This window comes from Lactuca virosa, chromosome 5 (assembly GCF_052849685.1).
Source record: "Lactuca virosa cultivar CGN04683 chromosome 5, Lactuca_virosa_CGN04683_v6, whole genome shotgun sequence".
Classification (NCBI taxonomy): Eukaryota; Viridiplantae; Streptophyta; class Magnoliopsida; order Asterales; family Asteraceae; genus Lactuca; species Lactuca virosa.
The window spans coordinates 22,904,509-22,928,719 of NC_136430.1; positions in this window are offsets into that span (position 1 = coordinate 22,904,509).

The window sequence follows — 24,211 nt, forward strand, 5'->3', positions numbered from 1 at the left end:
TCCAAGGTGTCGTGGAATGAATATGAATATCCGTTGGTTACACGTTAAACAATCTGTTTTTGAATAGCCGGGTTATCCCGGGAAAATCCTATATTTTCCCTAAAATTTGATGGTTGGTTATCTGTTCTAAACTGAGGTGTACAAGTATCTACCATACTTATAATGATAAAAACAGTTTTCTTTTAAAAACCCTGGTTACACCCAGTGAGGTACATTAGCCTTATTACATAAATAAAACTAATAAAAACATGGTGAACTGAATCCGGAAGGTATTAGTAATACTCCCTAGTAATCAATTGATTATCACTCTGAGGTTAGTTCATTTGATCCATTATTACGTAAGTAAATCGCTGTTATCTAGATTGCGAGTTTTATAACCATGCATTAACTTGATATGGCACGTATCGGGGCCAGTATCCTTTATGACTTTGTCACCCCAGACCTGCCGGTCTAATTGTAGCTAACAGTTTAGGTGCAGGATTGTCAATCCCATATAGATCTATACACAACAGTCACGCTCTCCCTACAAGAGATTCTGGTCATATGTGTTAGGCCTACACTCTGTTTTAGCTGTCTACCGCTATATCCGAAACTTCAAAAAATCATAACTTCCTCATACGAAGTCAGATTTGCGCGTTCTTTTTATGCATGCTCACGGTTTAATGTAATCTATGACTTTCGTTTAGATACCTAAGGCTAAAAAGTATTTTCTTGAAGTTTCACTTTTTACGCTTAACAGTGTTTTACCGGTTTTGACGCGGATCTTTGATTGGTCATAACTTCTTCGTTATGACTCGGATTTGAGTGTTCTTTATATTTTTGGAAACCTTGACAAGATATCTATCATTTTATGCAACCCAATTTAGATTTTAGAACACTTGATTTTTGACGCTAACTTCTATTGATTCCAAAAATAGATTATAATACTTGACTTTAGGTCATTATATTGACTTTAAATATCGGGTTGTCACAAAAACTACCCTGGAACCTTCCCCATGGAACCATCTCGAAAGGTATAATCCTCTCATGACCTACAAAAGAAAAAAAACTCACACACATAAGGGGACTTAGCAAAGCCTCCAACTTCTTCCCCTTGAGATAAAAAGGGGAAGGAGATAAACACTCACCATACCTCTCCATGAAGAACTAATACATGTTCCCCCGAGCCCTCCAAGCAGCACTCATCCCAACTGCGGCCAACATAAAATCCTCCCAGTCCTCCCCATTGAAGGAAATGGTTTTCAACACATTCGCCACAATTTTCCTGGTACCCCACAACTGAGGCGTCCGGTCGAAGAAAATAGTCCTACGGGGTAGCCGTAACCGACCAAGTTGCAATTAACCAACAACCAGTTGTCTTTCCAATTCTTCTTGGGTGCTTTCTGGTTAATAATGAACGCATGAATGCCCCGCCACTGAGAGAAAGTACCAACGTCGGATTGGATGCAGGAGTTAAAGTAGTACTTAAAGGCCCATAACTGAGGAAGCACTCCTAGGGCTCGACACGTCATTTCAAAACCAACACTCATTTTGAAAACGTTTGGAGCTAGATCATCCACATAGAAGCCATATTAAAAGTCTTATCTCATCAAATAATACGGTCTTCGACAGCCTCAATCCTGCCTCGAAGATCGGGGTAGCAACCCCGACCTTACCCTCTGGTGGAAGAGAAATAATTGCCCCCTTTCTAGGATACTGGACCCCATGATTGGGCAAAAAGCTTAAAGGCCTGCAATCCCTCGAACTCAGTCGATGTTGACTTAATTCCGGTAGTCGGTGTTGCTATTGCTCTCTGATAACAAAAGCGACATGGAAGAGAAGTAAGCAAAGAGAAGGAAGAGGCAGTTGAAGAAGAGGAAGTGAAAGGAAAAACTAAAACTATTCCTAATAAAGGAAGTTTCAAATACCAAGCGGTAAAATAGAATAGTTGTCATGATGAAAAAGAAGGGTTTTGAGCATAACAACAATTCCTAAGTGTCCATGCAACCCTAATGCTTTGGATCTAGGTTTTCTCTAATTGAACATACAAACTTGAACACAAAAGGAGAAACCCTAGGAAGTGTATACAATTTTCGAAATTCATATAAAACTAGGGTTAGGTTACGTACCATGATTTTTATATTGTAATAACAATGATTCCCTTGTAGATCTTGAAGCTTGAGAACTTAGTCTCACAGGTGTAACACCTCTTATGGCTCACAAACACACAATGCAAGAGAATGATATGAGAGAGGAGGAGGAGATGAGATTTTAGGCTATTTTTTCTTCCAAAAGAGTGGCCGAAAATCATAGCCCTAAGGGTTCTTTATATAGTGCACTAAGGATGCTATGGATTAACCCTAATTTCAAATATGGTAATTATCCACCTCCTTTAACTATCCATATATATATATATATATATATATATATATATATATATATATATATATATATATATATATATATATATATATATATATATATATATATATATATATATATATATATATATATATATATATATATATTCTAGAAACTCTAGAATAATCTTACATTTATCATCACAAAACCGTCCACCCTTTCCTAGGAAGGTTCTGGACCTTTTTGCTCGACTATTGAACAATTTCACTTTTAGTCTCTGGACTATTAATTAATTCCTTTAATCCTAAAATCAAGTCCAAATTAACTTCTGATTAAATATTAACTAATAACATGATTACTAATTAATATATTATTTCCATAACATTTTAATGAATCATTAATTCTAATTTATTAATCAAACTAATAAATTCTTCCTCTTCCTCAATTAATCATCTTGTCTAGTTGCACGTGTGAAGGCAACCCAAAAGGACCATGCCAATATCAATTCGAGTACACACCAATTATAGTTATGGGCTTAGACACCTAATCCAACAGAAATCATCTGCACAAACGGTTTCATAATATCAACAGACGTCAGAGCCATCTCCACCAACTAAGTGTCTCGATCTAAGCTAGAACAGACGGTTTCGTACCGTAACCCTTCTCAGCTTCCTAACCGTAGCCCCTCTCAGGCCTAGTACCGTAACCTTCTTAGTCTAAACCGAGAGACCGTATCCTCTCTTCTTACATCTCAGACTGCATTCCTCGCCCGCAGTTCGGACCGCAGTTTGCGCCTAGCGCAGTCTCAGACCGCAGTTGCGTCTTTCCTCTTCGCACCACAGCTCAGCTGCTTCTACTACCGCAACCATCCTTACATTGCGCATCATCAGCAGCCTTCCATCCGACCACAACTCCTCTCAAACCCGTAGTCCGACCCGCAACCACTCCTTTCTCATTGCGGTACCTCCACCTCTCCTCCCTGGGGTTCCCCTTCTCACTCATTCTTACCCACTATAGCCTCTCATCCACAATCAACCTTTTTAACTCCGGTTCTCCTCCATCCTTCAACCTTCTTTCTTCCTTCCCTCCTTCCTCCTCCTTCCCTCCTCCTCCTCCTTCCTTCCCCCCTCTCATCAGCCCTCCCCTCCTATTTTTTTAAGCCTTCTTTTTATTTAACTCCATTTTATTTATTTTTTTTACTTCATGTTTTTACACTAAATTTTTTTTCAGCTTTTTTTAACCAATTATTTTTTTTAACACCAATTTTTGCCACAACCCAACCTTTGATAGTCACATTGGTTTACTTCATGCCGATTATATTGGTAGAATTTTATTCTTTCATGAGGATTACTCCATACCGCAGTCAGACTTCATATTATTCTTTGCGAGTTTTGCACCGCAACGGCGCCTGATCAACAAAACTGTTTCACATTTTTCGCTTTATGAGATTTTTATGACTTGTCGCTTTTGATCTACGGTTGATGAACCATGTATCTTGAGCATGTGAACTTTATTTTCTATTGAAGACCACTTCGAGAGTTCCGGCACCGCAGTTTGGGTATATTGGTATTCTTTCAGCACAACAAATATTATTTTTCATGCAGAGTTATTATTGTTTCTATGGTATTTGATCGAGCATTTTTCAGCGACTGAATCAGCCAACTACATATGACCACAGATTATTTATTTTACTCTCATTCTCGTGTCTTATCAAGACCCTTCGTACATTTAGGGAGAGCTTTCTTAGCTCTTGGTATCCGACACCCTCCATCCTGATGATTTGTTGATTTTTGATATCCGATCATTGGTTATCAAAAATAGGGAGAGAATATCATCCGGATGTGATTTTATGGTTGTTTGAGTTTGGATTTCTGAAGACTTCTGAAGACGATGATTTATTTAGTGATGCAATGTGACACTTATTTTTGGTCTTCACGGATCAAAATTTTGCCATTACTAGATGTTTCCCGGTTCCAAATTATTTATTATTCGGACTCTACCATAGGATGATTTTGTGCTTGCATCCGGTTCAAATCTTATGATTTCTCGAGTTTGGATTTGCGATATTTTGAAGACGAAGATTATTTTGGCGATGTGACGTGGCACTTATTTTTGATATTTTGATCAAATTTTTGGCATTGCTAGACCATGTCTTTGGATTCATTTTTATTTATTATTCAGACTTCACTCTTGGATGCTTTACATTTTTAGCATGTTATTCTTTTGAAGAATTTTTGGTGTATTATGATTCGAGAACAAAAGACCCTTCAGAGTTTCAGAGACATTTCAGCATTTGGTTCTCATTATGTTTCATTTTATTGTCACACTTGCTAGTCGGTTACTGTATTTTAGCCTTTTATCACTTCATTTGTATCCCTCGTTATTTGTAAGCATTTAGGGAGAGAATGTTGGAGCATGTAAATTCTCTACAAATTATGAGTGATAAATAGGTTTATTATTTCCCTTTATTGTATTGTTGGTGATTTTCTCTCTCTTATATATAGAGAGAGTTGGTCATGTAATTTGTAAGACTGCATAATGTAGCTTTTCTAGAGAGAGAGAAAGTGGTGGGATGTCTCCCACCAAGGGGAAGTATCTCTCCCAATAATGTTCTTCATGTAATGTTTTTATCTCTTTTCTAGTGATTATGGAATTTCTCATCCTGTTCTTCATTTTTATGTTCGTTAAATCTTGAGATATTATTTATTCTGCATCCACTGATCGTTCAAAATGGGTCTTACAAATGTACTATATATTCATGAAGGTAATCTATTTACTCAATGGTTTCCTTATTGACATATATTACTAAGAAATCCCTGAAGCAGTATTGTCTACTCAGTGATCCTTTAGGATATGTCCCACGAGATCATCATCTTAGGATCAGGGAGTGAGAATAACGGGAATGGGTAATCGGGTAATTTGTTTGATGCAAAATATATAATTAAAACAAATTATTTATAATATATTGAGTTGAAAACCCTATGTTGTCACCAAGCTCCCAAGCCTAACCCGTTCAGTTTCTTTTCTATCATAGGTAAAAGTATGAAGGTTCAGGGATATTTATGTTTGAATCTACCGAGAGATTTAAGGAGTTTTAGGCCATTAAATAAATTGATGTAAGGCCTGTAAAGACTAGTTTATGCTTATGTTTCTGTATCAGTTATGACGTCCCAAGTATTTGAATGTTAATGAAAAAAGTTTCTTCAGAAATGCTTTAATGTTGACATTATATTACAGATACTCGGGCGGTCCAGTTGCGACTGTATGTGGAAGGAGAGTAGTCAAGCTAAACGTTGTAGGCTCAGGAGAGTGGTCCACTTGATACTATAGGCTCAGGAGAGCGGTCCACTTGATACTATAGGCTTAGGAAAGCGCTCCACCTAGATGTTGTTGGCTCGGGAGAGCAGTCCAGGCAGACTGAAGGCTCATGAGTGCATGCATTGTATGTGTATTGTGGTGTAGGGTATTTTGGGGAACTCACTAAGCTTTGGTTTACAGTTGTGGATTTAAATGTTTCAGGTACTTTAGAGGATCGGGGCAAGGTGGAGGCATGACTTCACACATCATCCAATGGTTGGTTTTCTTTGAGAGATTCTATGTTTTTGATACTCTGATTTCGTGATATGGTTGTGAAAGAATGTTTTGATGATTTGTGTTTTATGCAAAAATGGTTTACTCTCTTTTACAATTAAAAACTTTACTATGGTTTTTGGGACGTTACAAATATCCATAGGTGTCTTTAATTCCAATCATTTACGTAACACAAAAGAAAATATAACATAAAATTAAAACAACATTAAGTTGTTGGGCTCGAATGCTAAAAGCAAGGTAGAATTCAGTGTTCAAGAGTGGAGATTTGGAACATATATAGTTGTTTTGGGAACATGGGTTGTGATCAAGGATGAACTTATCGATCATGATCACAGGAAATTCGAAGGAAATAAACTATTTTTGTTTAGCTACTTTTATTGAGAAAAACCCCTTAAGAAATCCTAAGGAAAATGTAAGGTGAATGATTGAAAAAAGTAGTATAAGTCTGTGAAGATTTTCAATGTTTAAGAGCAAAAATAGAAAGTTATTTATTCTCAAAAATTATATCTTATAGTTATTAAGGAATTGTTTTTTAGAACGACCAAAAAATATATATAAACGTTATCGATAAGATAGAAGTACAAGAATATTACATATTTGAAAGAGGATTTCAATATCAATCCAAGTAAGAAATTTCAAAAATATTCCAAGAATGAATATTAAACATAGAAAACCAAATGAGTTTAACTTCATTGAAAAAAATTATATAAAAATTTACCTCGTAGGAATGGAATTTCTTATTCTTGTACCACTAAAAACACCAAAGGCGGTAGAAGTGAATCGTCTCGATAACGAAAGCTTGAATACCATGGAAGTGATTCTCACATCGAATAGAAAGAAACATCATCATTCATGTGTGTTAAATACGAAACCATAAAAGTTGTTGAACTCCATAAGGACCAAATCAATTTGTCATCAACCTTCGAAAGTGTAATATAAGGATTATTATATGGAGGAAAGGATCCATAAATTTTAAAATTGTATCTTGTATTTATGGGGTATTTTCAAATTCCGTTTATCCAACTTTTCACTTATTGTACAATAATGATTTATATCCAAGGTGAAAAGCCTGAAGAACAAATAGGGTGTCGTCAACCCAAACATCGTTACATAAACAAATATTATCTCATTTCCCTCTCAATCTTAAGAACAAGTCATTATAGAACACATTAAGCTTGTCAAAGTAATTAGATAACCCATCAATCTTACATCATAAACTACTCGAATCTAAAGATCAAGAATGTAACATCCTAAAATTAGTCATAGGAGTTTTACCCTCTTTGATGATAAAATAAAACATTAGCAATAAAAATAAATTAAATTTAAATATATAATAAATAATAAATGAATTGTGATTTAATTTAGTGAAGTTTTATAAAACAAATTACAAGATTTTAAATGGAATGAGTGTTTAGATCTAATGGGTAGAAAAAAATTGGAAAGACTAATATTGCCAAATTCACAAACTTAATGACCAAGTATTAAGAAGTCAAGGTCCATACGACTAAAAAGATGTGGTTTAGTGGTCACTATATAAAGAATAGAAGTTCCTTAAGTTTTCTTGTTGAATGGTGTTACTCGAAAATATTAGTTGTTAAGTCGATTACCTTGAAACATTTATACTGTCATTAAATATGTAATACAATATGGTGAATAGATAATAGGGAATTATTTGTATTTATGAGTATGATACCATAGACAATTAGTTTGTTATTGTGTTTCATTATGCATGTTTCTTCCTGAGTAATTAATTTACTCGAAATGCCACATTTGGTCATACTTTTGGGAAGTAATTTATGATTTAAGACTGTCATGGAATATTAGTAGATTGTTCATAGTGATTGGACATAGCATGGGGATTGTTGCTATACTCATGAGTGCTTAAATATGGATTTTAAGTATTGGTTAAACTCACGCTTAGAGATTATTTCATGGATTCAATCACAAGTAGTTCTAAGACGATAATATCTTCTATTCTTTAAGAGAAGATGCATAAGTTATAGTTTTCAAATCTGTTATGCATTGGTTTTACATCAATGCATCCGTAACTCGAATTTATAAAATGTAATCCATGTATGACATGATGAATAAAGGTTATGATTATGTAACCTAAGTGTATTCGTTCATTTTTCCTTAACAGGAAAAATGATATTTTTGGGCCCCTGAGTGATTTGATGTTGACATTCATGTGCTAGGCCTAGGTCGGACTAAATTGATGTGTTCAACTAGTATTATGAATCCATTCATCATAAATTGAAATTCGGGAAATAGAATCTTGGACTATGAGATTGATTTGTATCCATGTATTGTATCCATACGATATCTTGTAGAACGAAGGAATAGATTATCGCTTATCTTAGGGCTAGCATCTGATTTAATTAGAGTTTGGAAGTGGATTTTGAAAGAACTCTTTACTAGTTATTCAAAGTCTATACTTGTAATTGTAGTTAACGACGTATCCAAGTGAGAGACTGTTGGATTAAGGTGTCTAAGATCTTAACTAAATTGGTATAATCTTAGTGAATAAAAGTAAAGTCATTTTTGGATTACATCAATAACTTGAAATAGCTATAATCGACTTAGGAGAGAAAAAAAATTATTTGTTAATTTGTTAGATGATTAATAAATTAACTAGAAATAGTTTGAATTAATTAATTATTAATCTGAATTAATCTGAAATTAATTCGGGATTAATTGGAATTAATTAAAGGTTTAAGGGATGAATTGCAATTGTTCAATAGTTGAACAAAAGAAGCAGTTTTAGAACCATCCATAGTATGGACGGTTTTGGGATGGATTCTAAGGTTTCTGGAAGCCTCCTATAGCTAATAAGCACAAATGCCTTGAATAGATTAAATCTGATTATTTTATTATTCAAATTAGTGTTTATCCTGGAGATCCCCTAGAGATAAATACCTCCCATTGGCTCCAAAATTTCATGGTTCTTAATTCTCACAAGGTAGAGAACGAAATTCTCTTCATCTCCTCTCTCACCTCTTACTCTCTAGTGTTCTAGATTTTTAGGTGTGAACCATTAGAGGCGACCACATTATTGGAAGAATTCAAGAGGATTTCTTGCATCATTCAATTGTTGCAAAAGGTATATATTCTAACTTGTAATTTTAGATTTGCATAGGTTAGAAAGTTTGTTTCATAATTATGTTGCTATAACTTGAGAAAATGTCATAGATTTCTAGGTTGCATGTACCCATGATTTGATTATGTTTCCGTTGTGCAATTATTCTTGTTTGTAACCTAGAAAACTCGACCATAAGGTCACCACAAGTCTCTTTTGAGAAATATAATATTGAAAATTGAGATTAAATTCTAATCCATGTCTTAGGTTCAAATAGATATAATGAAGATCAAAGGAATTTAAAATCACTAATCTAAGGGTTGTATATTGCAGAATGGGAATAAGTATAGTAGTTAGAATTGGACTAGACACTTGCTGTCTATTGATAATGAGTATTGGACCGGACTATTGTTGGTGCCTAGTGCATGTGGGAGCTGGTGGAGAATGGTGTACATAGCCACAACAAGTCAATTTTATTATTATTATAAACAGAAGTGTCATTTTGTGTTACACACAAAAAAAAATATGAGGAAAAGTGAAAAGAGAATAAAATATAGGGACTAGTTTGTTAATTAATTAATATTATAATAATAAATGAATTTAGAGATGATGAAATGTTCCTAATGAAGGATGTAAATATCAGGATAACTACGAAAGTTCGAGATAACTATTCTCAGCCTTGATATTTATCTGTTAGGCTTTGAATCTTTCCCCTATAAATAGAGAGGACTAAAACTGGAATTAAGAGTTAGAGAAATCAGTCGAAACCCTAATAAATTTGGAGGTCGTCTCAAATCTTGTCAAAACCCTAGAAGTCGATTACCACGCCGCGAAGAAGGAGTCTCCGCGTCGTGAACTGTTGACTCCAAATCCGGATTGTTCCCATTTGTGGTGTACTTTCATTTGGTTGATTCCAGTTTGTTGTTTGTGTCTTGGATGCGATCACAAGAGAGGGATTCTACATTGGATCTTCCAAGTTCAATCAACTGACGAAATCAAAGAAACCAAAGAAGAAAAGTGTACATTTTCTTTATCTCTTGTTTTCATTTTATGTACTAGTTGCCTAGATTTTGTGAACATAGGTTCTTATCATGGTTATGTTTTTATTTTGCTTCCGTTGTCCCTTTCGTTGTTCAAGGTCTCTCACAACCCAACAATACATATAAATACCAGGCTTCTTGTATAAAATGATCATAACTTCTCATATTTATCTGTTAAATAATTATAGTATTTAGATAATGAAACATTAAACAATAATGTTTTTAGCTATGAATTAATTTACTAGGTATGATTGTGTTTATCAATATCCTTGTGTGCTATAATGGCATGTTTGAATTTGTAATTAGTTGTTAGTTATTCTAAATATCCAGAAGTGCTTACATTACGAGAGTAATGACAGATCAAGACTAATTTGAAGGTTAGTAATATTCATAGGGATGAATGTGCATCGTTTATAGAGACAAAATCACATGAATTTGTTACTAGTCAATATTAGATTTACCCAACTAAGATATCAATTTCATGAATTGGTGCGAAGAAAAAAATTTCTTTTACCGCATTGCTAATTATACATGAACATACGGGTTCACACAAAAAAACATTTAAAAGGAATGAAACAAATAATATATTTATTGGAGATAAATTGTTTCCAAAAGGCTTCTAGCCCGGCGGTATTAGGTGTTCCTCTTCCTCATTGAGATTGAGGATTCAAGTCCCGTCGTGAACATAAGTTGAATTTAGGAGTAATTTAGGTATAAAATAAATAAATAAGCAACTTGCTATTTATTAATTATTAGCGACAAATAAAATAAATATATAGATAAGTTTTTTTTATTAAATAAAATAAAATAGTTTATCTAATAAAGTATTTGATTAATAAAAAGGTAATTAAGTAATTAGAATTTTGCAAAAATGGTCCCAATGGTTTGACAAAAATTGTCACTTTTGTCAAAATATGTAACATCCAAAAAATTCAACAAATTTAAAACTTTTCAAAACAACCCTTTTGTCTAATAGAAGTGTTACAAAACCATTGTTTCAAAAACATTATTTGAAATCAGAGTCTCCCAAGATCCAATCAATTGTAAAACCGAGGATGTGTACGATCACGCCTTCACCTTGCCACGGTCCACTAAAGTACCTGAAACCATAAACCAAAACTGTAAGCACAAAGCTTCACGAGTTTCCCCCAAAATAACAAAACACGGAAAAATACATATTCAAATAACAACATGTACTGGGTCCACAACTAAAAGACTAGATTACCCCAGAGCCCACAGTATGACTCTGGCTTGTCTATCGGGGCCACGACTCATATATGGCTTGCTTCTGAACCCGCAACATAAGTCTGGCTTGCCCTCGAGGCCCACAGCTTATGTCTGGCATGCTCCCTATTCCAATCAGTCTTCAGATCTGAATAGAAATGTTCAGCCCTCAGTACGAGTCTGGCATACCAATCGGTCCTCAACTCGTATCTGGAATGCTATTGAGCCCTCAGTATGAGTCTGGAATACCCTACCCGGCCCTCATCTCATATCTGGAATGCTCTAATACACTCAAGCCCTCAGCACGAGTCTGGCATGCACTTCCCGACCCTCAGCTCGTTTCTAGAATGCTCATGAGCCCTCAGTATGAGTTTGGCATGCCCTCCACAGCCCTCAACTCATATCTGGCTTGCTCCAGGGTTTGTTGGCTACCGCACTGAGCAATACAACCTCAACCCAACCCACATAATATGTCGACATATAAAAGACAATATCATATACAGATAAACAAACGGTATCACAGGTACTCCTACCGATCTACCAGACTAGCATATCAATTCTAGCATGCATATATATATATATATATATATATATATATATATATATATATATATATATATATATATATATATATATATATATATATATATATATATATATATATATATATATATATATATATATATATATATATATATATATTCCATACTCAGCATATCAACAAATATGAGGTTATCAAAACTAATGGGCCGGCCTTGGTGCCTTCGAACCGAAAGTACAGTAAGGAAAACTCACCTCTCGATTTGATCCACAGCTGATGAGGCCCTGACTCCGAATCTCAGCTCCAACCAACACCTATTCTTCAAAGAGTGACCAATCATTAGATACCACTCAAAATACCTCAAATACCCCTCAAGGTCCAACCTGGTCAAAGTCAACGGTCAAGGTAAAACAGTCCATGTTGACCCAACATGTCGTGTTGACATACAACACGCCATGTTCTGTCTACACCCAAACAGTCGGGAAAATCCCGATCAACACGTCGTGTTGGCTAAGAAACATGTCGTGGTTGCCGAAGATCTAACAGCTTAATACGTTAAGTCGTTTTCCATGATTCCAAGAGCTCCAAAGCTCAGATCTAGTCCGAAATGAGATCCATAAGGATAAAGTTTCAAACTTCATCCATTGGGACTTCTCAAAAAGGTCCAACACCCAATCCATAGAGCTTTAAAATGCAAGGATTTAACCAATAAGCACTTAATCCTCAAAGTTTGAAATCCATCTTTCCAAAAGTGATTCCAACACGAAAACCATCCTAAAGGTTGGTGGTTTTTAGACATGCATGTATAATGCATGTCTTGAACCCATATTAGGTCAACATGAGGGTTTATGACCTAATATCTATGCATGGTATCAAAACTTGATTAAAGACCAGATCCAAGACACTATTAGGCCACCTTGACCTGGAGATTCATAAAATTGAAAACTTTATGAGATATAACCATTCCAACATTCAAGAACAAGAGGTAAAAGGGATAAAACCCAAGATCTAACAACTTTAAATGATAAAATTCGAGTCTTGGACACTTACCAAGGTCCAGATGAGTGTCAAACTAAAGAATGAGGGCTTGCTTGTTGGATCTTTGATTCCTTCTTTCGCCTTCTTCCTTCTTTAACTTCAAAACTCCAAACTAGCTTAAGAAAGGGAGGGAAATATGATTAGGGCTTCTCTCAGGATATGAAGGACAGAAGGGGGCTGAGGGTGAGCAAACCCTAGCCTCCACATTCCTTTAAATAGGGAGAAAACCCGAAAGATTAAGGTTTCATCACCAGTAATCAACACGCCGTGTTCCAAGAGGCAACACGTCGTGTTGTCCTTAATAAATCCATGTCTTTTCTGTAACATCCCAAGACCAGGTATACCTTATAAGCCCTTGTTCTTTTGGTAAAATGTCAAGTTTAGCCCTTATTGAGAAAAGGTGGTAAATGAGTATGTGGGGCGTACGCGAGTGTACGCTCAGTATACTCATATGCATGTTTTTGACGCGGAAGCCACCTAGTACGCTGGGCGTACCAGAAGGTGCGATGGGCGTACTAGGCCCAGAGTGAAAACCCTAGCTTGGGGTGTGTCCCTATATAAAGGATATGATAGCCTCATTCCTGACCACCATTCTTAGACAAATAACCCTCTCAAACCCTAATCCTCGTTCTTGAGCTTGTGTGTGTCCATTTGAGAGCATTTGAGTGACTTTGCGTTTCTTTGGAGTGAAGAAGGAGCCTTGAAGAAGAAGGATTGGGATTCCAGGCTTTAGATCTGAGCATATCTGTGTTAGGAGCTTCATTTGGAGGTATAAAGCTTAAAGCTTTCTCAGTCTTTTGTTTTGTGCATCATGTTAGAGCATTTTAGGGTTTTGGTCCCAAAGTTGGATGCTTTATGAGATATTAAGCTCCAGAGACTATGATCAGCTCCTTTGAGTGTCTTTAGTGATATAGTGTCATAAAAATCGAGACTTGGACGTGTGAATCAATCCATGCATGAGATATGAGCATTTTGAGATAAGAGAATGAGAGTTTTGGGTGTTTGTGACTTTGTCAGCCATGCAAAGGCTTAAAGTCAAAGACATTATGGAGTAAGAGCCCTTAGGGAGTCTAGATCTGTGATATGAGATAAGGTCTTAACGGATTAAGACCAAATAAGTAGGAAGATCAAAACTGGAACGTACGCTGAGCATAACCCCAGTACGCGCAGCGTAAGGTCGGGAATCCCCGATGCATGCATGGCGTTGGAGTATGCCCAGCGTAGGAGTCTGGTACGCGCGTCGTACGCGCTGCCGCTGACATTTAGTTGACTTTTAGGGTTTGGTCAATTTGTGGACTATTAAAGCCATGGAGGGATAAAATGGTCTTTTACCCTTCTGTGAGCTTGTAGAAGGGTTAGTATAGCTTCTTTGAGAGCCACTATTAATTAAAGATAATTATCGTATGTGTTAGGCGGAGGCAAGACCGATGATTCGAGTTCGAGGTTATTCGATTTCTTACAAGGTGAGTCTTCTCACTATACTTATCATGAGTGGTATCTTTGTGTGACCGAGATGCCTTATGTGCTCACTTGTGTATTGTGATATCCTGCATTATGTCTTTGTGATTTCTGCTGAGTATTATTATTATTAGCTTACTGAGTAAGGATCGGAGGGTCCACCTGAGTTATGGGGTCGACGGGTCCCCACTGAGACACATTGACCGGAGGGTCGTATTGAGTTAGCCTTGAGTGGCTATTGTGATGTTTGTGGTATTTTGGGGAACTCACTAAGCTTCGTGCTTACCGTGTTATGTGTTATGAGTTTCAGGTACTTCTCAGGATCACGGGAAGGCACCGGCTTGATTGTACACACGAGGCAGAGTCACATTTAGAGGATCTTGGATTGTATTAAAACATTTTCTGATTTTGTGTTTTTGAAAATATTGTCATTTGGGATTTCGTGAACTATGTTATGAGAATTACGCAATTTTTAAAAATGAAAAAATTGTTTGAAAGTTTACGTTGTTACAAGTTGGTATCAGAGCCTTGGTTTGAGGGATTCGGGTGTACTTTCGGGTATATCTAAACTCAAACTGAGGATTTGAGAAAGATTTTCAAAACAAATGAATTTTTCTAAAATGGGAAAGAGTTTTAAGAGAAATCGAGTTGGAACAGTGTGTATAATCAGTCAGAACGGTGATTTCCCAAAATACCCTTACTTATTTGTGTTTATGAGATATTATGAGATGTTAGTGATGCATGCTAGAGGGTAGGCCAGGTATTGCATATTTTAGGGCTAGAGTTGCCTGATTTGTGATGCTTTAGCTTATGAGTCGTTGCTATATCTTATGTGCTTTGAGTATGTGTTGGGCGAGAGTATCTAGCAGGATCACTTAGAGAGAGAAAGTCTTGAGTCGAGGAATAATCTAGGAGAGATACCTAGGTGAGCATATGAGAGATAGAGTACTTGTGAACTGGGGTCATAGGAGGAGGACTTGGGGTGACTACAGGTTGGTGTGGAAGGTAGTATTGGGCTCGTACTACTGAAAGCACCGGATCTGTATGCAACCCAAGTAAGAATCCTTAGGATGCTAAGGAACAAGTAGGGATGAGTGATCGAGTGTGAGTATGTTCAAGTGAGTCTCTGATGATTTTTTTGTTGTGTTTCAGAGACATCATGGTGGGTACACGCCACAACCCCGAGAGTAGTGGGACTAGTGATGATAAGATTCACAGGAAGATTCACGAGGAGGTGGCCGCAACTATTCGAGCGGAGATTCTTGAGATGTTTGGGTATTTTAAGACCACCTTGATTGAGAATTTTGATGAGTGGTATGCCGCTGTTACTGAGGTCGATGCTGCTGCAGCCACCACAACTGTCGCTGCTGTCAGACCACAAGGAGATGGCTCGTTGTTGTTTCGGGAGTTCAGCAACACGAAGCCACCAGAGTTTGATGGGACACAGGGTCCGATTGCTGCTATGAGGTGGATCTCTGATATTGAGGGATGTTTCTACACTTGTTCGTGCGAAGAGCATCTGAGAGTCCAGTTCGCACTGAACCAGCTTCGCTAGGGAGCGAAGGATTGGTGGAAGTTTGTGACAGCCAGTTTTACTCCTGCAGAGCATACTGCAGTGACATGGGAGAGGTTTACGTTGATGTTCCGAGATAAGTATGTTCCCCCGGTGGAGAGAGAACGGTTGGCCCAGGAGTTTCTGTCTCTCAAGCAGAAGACAGAGTCAGTGACGGAGATTACGAAGATGTTTCACGAGAGGCGTTGTTCTGCCCTGAGCACGTGGTTACTGAGCAGGCACGCATGAGCCGGTATTTGAGCATCATAAGGAGGGATATTCAAGAGTTCGTGGCAAACTCGTCTTATCGGACATTTGCTAAGCTTCAGGAAAATGCCAGGAGGAGGGAGATCTAGCTGGAGACTCAGGCCAGCAATACAGGAAAAACGCGTTTTTGCTACGAAAGGAATCCATTGCGAGAAGCTGAAATTCCATTGCAAAAGACGAATAGCAACAGAATTTGCAACGACCTATTTCCGTTCCTAAAAACGCCGCAGCGAGGGTTTGCAAAGGAAAAGATAATTCCATCACAAATGTGACAACGGAATGAAATCCGTGGTAGGTGGTATTCCGTCGTGTATTCCGTAGTAGGATTCCATCGCATAATCTGTGGTAGTTATTCCATCACAAATTTCGTGGTGGTGATTCCCTAGCAAATTCCGTGGTTGTGATTCCCTAGCAAATTCTGTGGTGGTGATTCCCTAGCAAATTCCGTGCAAATTATGTGGTGGTGATTCCCTAGCAAATTCTGTGGTGATGAATCCCTAGCAAATTCCATGGTGGTGATTCCTTAGTAATTTCTGTGGTGGTCATTCCCTAGTAAATTACATGGTGTTCATTCCCTAGTAAATTCTGTGGTGGTGATTCCGTAGCAAATTCCGTCGTGTTGAATCCCTAACAAATTTCGTTTGATGATTTCCTAGCAAATTCTGTGGTCATGAATCCCTAGCAAATTTCGTTTGATGACTTCCTAGCAACAACCGTGATCATGAATCCCTAGCAATTTTAGTGGTGTATATTACATACCAGATTCCATATGGACCGATGGATAATTGATTTATAAATTATATCCAAATTATTTTGTAGTAATATATGAAAAACAAAAAAAACAAAAAAAAATCAAAACCATTATATCATAAAGTAATACAATAATTATTTATTACATGGAAAAAAGAAAGTTGCTACTCTAAAATACATAATCTGCAATAAACATATATCAACCTACTACTGTTGTTGTTTTGTAAAGACGTTAATAAGATCCAATGCCGTTTGAAGTTGTTTTTCAAGATGCCCGACCCTTGCTTTGTTTTCCTCTTGTTGGGCATTCATCATTTCTTTAAGCTCTTCGTTTTGCTGTTTTTGTTTAGCAACAAGCTCCCTCATTTCTTCTATTTCATCATTTTTTTGCGGAATGTAAGATACATCCATTTTACCGTTCCTATTGGGAACCACCTTTGCAAAACAGCCTAATCCATAAAGTCTTCTTTTTTTATCATGACCACCAAAAATAGCATAAAATAGCTTGTCCTCCTCAAATTTAATACCTTCAGCTTCCAACACTTCCCGTTTGTCTATATAGGCCGCCTACAAAATAAAAATATTATAAGTTAAAAGATATCAAATTTATGAATGATATTATGGAGTAGCTACAATATAAAAGTTTAACACTAAAATGAATATTACATGAGTTTGTCTATCTTTTTCATTTGTGAAAGTGACACCATCGTAATTCTTCGTGTGTGTATACAGGAACAATTCACTATGGGGTGGATCACGTCCTAATTTCCTCTTCTGCATAAATACCATATAAAATGTCAAACATACAGATAAACATATATAAACATTGATACAATGTACCGGGAAGCTATCTTCAAATGACTTGCGGATCCAGCGTTATGTGTAGGTTTTGCTACTCCATCAGCCACACATTTACGCCTATTTTTCTTGTTCTGCTCAAATTTTAGCTTGTATTATTTTGCATTCCATTTTAATTGCTAGGACTTCCAGACTTCCTGTGGAATATGAGCTGGTTTAAAGCCATGTTTGTTTCTTTTTGGGCTCCGCATGTTGAAGAGATATTGACCATAACTTTGTGCCGCTTTCCTTGCCCAAGCTTGCCTCACCTGCGAGTCTATTGTTTCATCCCAACAACATTTTTACTACACATTAACAATATAAACATAAGTTTAAGTGTAAATGTTTACCAAACAACAATTTATCACATATAGTTAATTACCTAAAACTCCTCACAATATAATTCGCGCATTTCTTTGCTTACTTTCCCCCAAGCGTACCCTTATGGATCTACTCTTTCTAAAAAGGACTGACTAATAAAGTGTGCACAAGGACCTGGTGGCATTAGCCTGCAAGTAATTAATCATGTGATGTGTTAAGTTATGAATTGATATATAAAAGGTTATACATAGAGGAATTGTTTTAACCTTCTACACTTTCCACTACAGATCAATTCATGGTTGGTTGTGTTGGTGATGAGTTAGATTCTGGGATAAGTGTTTTTGATGGGGTATATTCTGGGGTAGGTGTTGTTGATGGGGTATATTCTGGGGTAGGTGTTGGGATAGACATATATGTTGAGGATGTGGTAGTTCCTTTACTTAAAGAGGGTGTGGTAGTTACTATAGTTGTGGACGAGGGTGGTGTAGATGCAGGTTTTGAGGTTGTGGTAGTAGATATAGGTGTTGATGATGTGGTAGTGGGTGTCGGTGTTGAGGATGGTTTAGATGATTTAGGTGCTGAAGTTTTGGTTATTGATGTAAGTGTTGAGGATTGTATTGTTCCAGTTTCTGAAGTTTTAGATGTATTTTCTAAGGAGGGTGTGTATGTTGTAAGTGATGCCGAAGAAGTGGTAGTCATGGGTGATGTTAATGATATAGGTTTAGGGGTTTTGTTGGTAGATGTTATAGGTTCTTTGGATGTGGTTGTTGGTATTGGGAAGTCGATTTCTTCATCTTGTAACTGTCTGTTTACGAATTTTGCACCTGAAATCCTGTTGCGTTTCATAACCTGTGGTGCAATGAATTTAATTGTCTTCACACCGGATGCTCCTTTTGCTTTCGAGTTCGACATCTTTCTTGCTAAAAAACTAACAAAAAACTTTAGTCAATACTAATGTAGTAAAGATGATAAACTACTGATGATAAGAGAGACACAAACAATAAAAATAAATTATATATGAAGGCATTACTATGCATGCAAACTATTGAATACAATCAAAACCAATTTACTTGTAATTTAATATGATAATATACATGAAGATGATCAGAGAACAAAAAACGATCGATCATCCCGATAACGGTAAATTAAATAAAAATAAATTTTAGATGAGTGACAACCTATATCGCCAAAGTCAGTGCACAAACGTATAATAAACAAAGATTTCGATCAATTAGCCGTCCGAGATGATGATTACAGAAAATGTAAACCCTATTCCTAATCATTAAACTTACCGTAATATGCAGCATAAACGTTTGTAGGTTGGAGGGAAAGGAATTGCGAAATATTTTGAACCTCCGCTAATCAAAAATTCGAACTGTGCTAATTACCGCTAATATTTAGTAATTCAAATTTATTAAAGTAGTTACAGATTGATAGATAGGGTATATACATATAGCTAACGTCAAGAAAGAACATAGACTAACGATGTGTTCATAGTATAATTTTAATTTAAAATTATAAACGAGGATTAAACATTAATAAACTATACATCTTTATGCTATTATGTTTAAACCGAAATTTATATACAAAAGACGTACGGGTCATGTCAATATATATGGTAGTTGCTTATGGTGTCCATGGTATACCCATGGATGACATATATATGACATATGGGTCATTGGTCAACATGGTAGTTGCTTATGGTATCCATGGATGACATATGGGTCATTGGTCAACATGGTAGTTGCTTATGGTGTCCATGGATGGCATATGGGTCATTGGTCAACATGGTAGTTGCTTATGGTGTCCACGGATGACATATGGGTCATTGGTCAACATGGTAGATGCTTATGGTGTCCATGGATGATATATGGATAACATATAGGTCAATGGTCAACATGGTAGTTGCTTATGGTTTCCATGGTATACCCATGGATGACATATGGGTCATTGGTCAACATGGTAGTTGCTTATGGTTTCCATGGATGACATATGGGTCATTGGCGAACATGGTAGTTGCTTATGGTGTCCATGGATGACATATGGTTCATTGGTCAACATGGTAGTTGCTTATGGTATCCATGGATGAAATATGGTTATTGGTCAACATGGTAGTTGCTTATGGTGTATATGGATGACATATGGGTCATTGGTCAACATGGTAGTGGCTTATGGTGTCCATGGATGACATATGGATGACATATGGGTTATTGGTCAACATGGTAGTTACTTATGGTGTCCATGGTATACCCATGGATGACATATGGGTCATTGGTCAACATGGTTGTTGCTTATGGTGTCCATTGATGACATATGGGTCATTAGTCAACATGGTAGTTGCTTATCGTGTCTATGGATGACACATGGGTCATTGGCCAACATGGTAGTTGCTAATGGTGTCCATGGATGACATATGGGCCATTGGTCAACATGGTAGTTGCTTATGGTGTGTATGGATGACATATGGATGACATATGGGCCATTCGTCAACATGGTAGTGGCTTCTGGTGTCCATGGATGACATATGGATAACATATGGGTCATTGGTCAACATGGTTGTTGCTTATTGTGACCATGGATGACATATGGGTCATTGGGAAACATGGTAGTTGCTTATGGTGTCCATGGATGACATATGGTTCATTGGTTAACATCGTAGTTGATTATGGTGTCCATTGATGACATATGGGTCATTGGTCAACACGGTAGTTGCTTATGGTGTATATGGATGACATATGGGCCATTGGTCAACATGGTAGTTGCTTATGGTGTCCATGGATGACATATGGGTCAGTGGTCAACATGGTAGTGGCTTATAGTGTCCATGGATGACATATGGATGACATATGGGTCATTGGTCAACATGGTAGTTGCTTATGGTGTCCATGGATGACATATGGGTCATTGGTCAACACGGTAGTTTCTTATGGTGTATATGGATGACATATGGGTGATTTGTCAACATGATAGTGGCTTATGGTGTCCATGGATGAGATATGGATGTCCTATGGACCATTGGTCAACATGGTAGTGGCTTATGGTGTCCATGGATGATAAATGGATGACATATGGGTCATTGGTCAACATGGTAGTGGCTTATGGTTTCCATGGATGACATATGGGTCATTGGTCAACATGATAGTGGATTATGGTGTATATGGATGACATATGGACCATTGGTCAACATGCTAGTGGCTTATGGTGTCCATGGATGACATATGGGTTATTGGTCAACATGGTAGTTGCTTATGGTGTCCATGGATGACATATGGGTCATTGGTCAACATGGTAGTTGCTTATGGTGTGCATGGATGACATATGGGTCATTGGTCAACATTGTAGTTGCTTATGGTGTCCATGGATGACATATGAGTCATTGGTCAACATGGTAGTTGCTTATGGTGTCCATGGTATACCCATGGATGACATATGGGTCATTAGTCAACATGGTAGTTGCTTATGGTGTCCATGGATGACATATGGATCACTGGTCAACATGGTAGTTTCTTAAGGTATCCATGGATGGCATATGGGTCATTGGTTAACATGGTAGTTGCTTATGGTGTCCATGGATGACATATGGGTCATTGGGTAACATGGTAGTTGCTTATGGTGTATATGGATGACATATGGGCCATTAGTCAACATGGTAGTGACTTATGGTGTCCATGGATGACATATGAATGAGATATGGTTCATTGATCAACATGGTAGTTGTTGATGGTGTCCATGGTATACCCATGGATGACATATGGGTCATTGGTCAACAGGGTAGTTGCTTATGGTGTCCATGGATGACATATGGGTCATTGGTCAACATGGTAGTTGCTTATGGTGTCCATGGATGACATATGCGTCATTGGTCAACATGGTAGTTGCTTATGGTGTCCATAGATGACATATGGGCCATTGGTCAACATGGCAGTTGCTTATGGTGTCCATGGATGACATATAGATAACATATGGGTCATTGGTCAACATGGTAGTGGCTTATGGTGTCCATGGATGACATATGGATGACATATGGATCATTGGTCAACATGGTAGTTGCTTATGATGTCCATGGATGACATATGGGTCATTGGTCAACATGGTAATTGTTTTGTTGGATTAGATGTCTAAGCCCATAACTGTTATTGGTATGTATTCGACCCGAGAGTAGCATCGTCCATTTGGGTTGCACTTCACCGGAACAATTTATATGGATAGTCTTTTGAGAATAGTATGTTTATGATTTATATTAATATATTATAAGTTCTAATATATTAATATGGAATCATATTTTTTAATTAGTATTGATCAAGAATTAATTTAGAATTGATTTAGTGATCAAAAAGGAACTAATTAAATATGGACTCTTATATATAGGATGGGCTAAGTTCATTTAGGTTGGGCTAAGCTTTCATGGATAGTCCATGGAGTTTTTAACCCATGGATCCTATGGAAATGAAAGGTCATGGGTATTAGCGTTTACATGAATGTAACCCTAATCCTCCATACTATATAAAGAGGTCTTTGGCACATGAAATGGGACGAGTGTGTGTGTAAACAAGAGTGGGCCAATTTCTAGTGTGCTTACTATTCTCTCAAGTTTTCCAAGGTTTTTTTGGTTATTTTTGATTCCACTTGAGGCTTCCACACTATTGGGCTAAGCTCTTAAAGTTCAAGACTTCAAGCTCAATCAAAAGGTATGTCATCTAACTAGGCTTTTGTAGTATAGTTGCTTCCTATTATGCTAGTTAGGAGAAAACCTTGGAATATTGAATATTTCCATGTATAATAGAGAAAACATAGATCCAAGGTTTATAGGGCTGCATGTACACCATATGAGTGTTAGAATGCTCAAAACCCATCAGTGGTATCAGAGCCTAGGCTTGTTTCCTTTATACTTGATGCAAATTGCTGAAAATGTCGAATTCTTGCACACTGCCCAGATGACTCGCCGAGTCCCTCATATAACTCGACGAGTCCATGCATATACTCAACCAACTCGCCGAGTCAGTTCATGCACTCGACGAGTTGGCAGGGCTGAGTGCAGATTTTCTAGTTTTGGTGCTGGAATTGGTCTAGAATCATTACCTTAAACTGTTTTGGACTTATAAAACCTGTTTTTGATGTGGTAATGATTATGGTAAACCAATTTCAAGGTTATTATCAAAATTTTAAGTTTTATATGTGTTTATATGATTCTTGAAATTGTTGATATGATTGTTCATACACTTATGAGTTTTGGTAGATCATAGGAATTATTTGCAAATTGGTTGTTAGTTAATTCTTGATCTAATTGTATTTTTAATGGAGTCCATAATTTTTCCTCAAGTTATGAATTACCAAAATTCATTTCTTTTAAAGATCCATTAAAAACTCATAGGTTACATAATTGAAGAGTATTTCTCATAAATAGTTTTATGGACTCCATAACTTGTCCTCAAGTTATGGATGTTCAAGAGTCTCTTCATTAAAGTTTTTTAAAACCTTAATTAAACTCATAAGTTATGAAAATCCAAAAGATTTTTGAATTGTTCAAAACTTGCCCTCAAGTTTTAGAATTTGTAAAGTCTCATACACACTTTAATTCCAAACCCTAGAGTTTTAAAAGTTAAAATTCAACCCTTATACTTTATAGTATTATAAGTTAATAATATATATATATATATATATATATATATATATATATATATATATATATATATATAAGAGCAAGTCAATCTTATCGTTAGTAGGCATCATTCACGAAGGCGGTCTATAAGGGGGGTATAAGGTTGTTGCCTATAAAATGGCAGTTTAATGGGCGTCCACTCTCACCCACCGCTTCCTTGACTGGTGGAGGGTCATTAGCCGTACGGGTAGGACAAGGACTATAATTCTCATTATAAGTATAATGGTAAATATAAATTAACTAAACCTTTTATAAATTCCCAATCTTAGTTACTTTAGGAAAATGTGAATTTGGTGCTAACCCATGAAATTACACTTTGCACCTTGCTTAAGTCGTTAGTGAAGCGTGTGTGGTTAACCGGCACACTAACTTAGATTTAACAAGGTTGGCGAAGGGTGGCTTAAGGTTTATCATAGATCGGTGGAGTGCGTGTGGTTAACCGACACATCGATTAGGTGATAAACATTAAGAGTACCAAGTTAATTTCCATGGTTATTCACACCTTGTTTGTGATCCT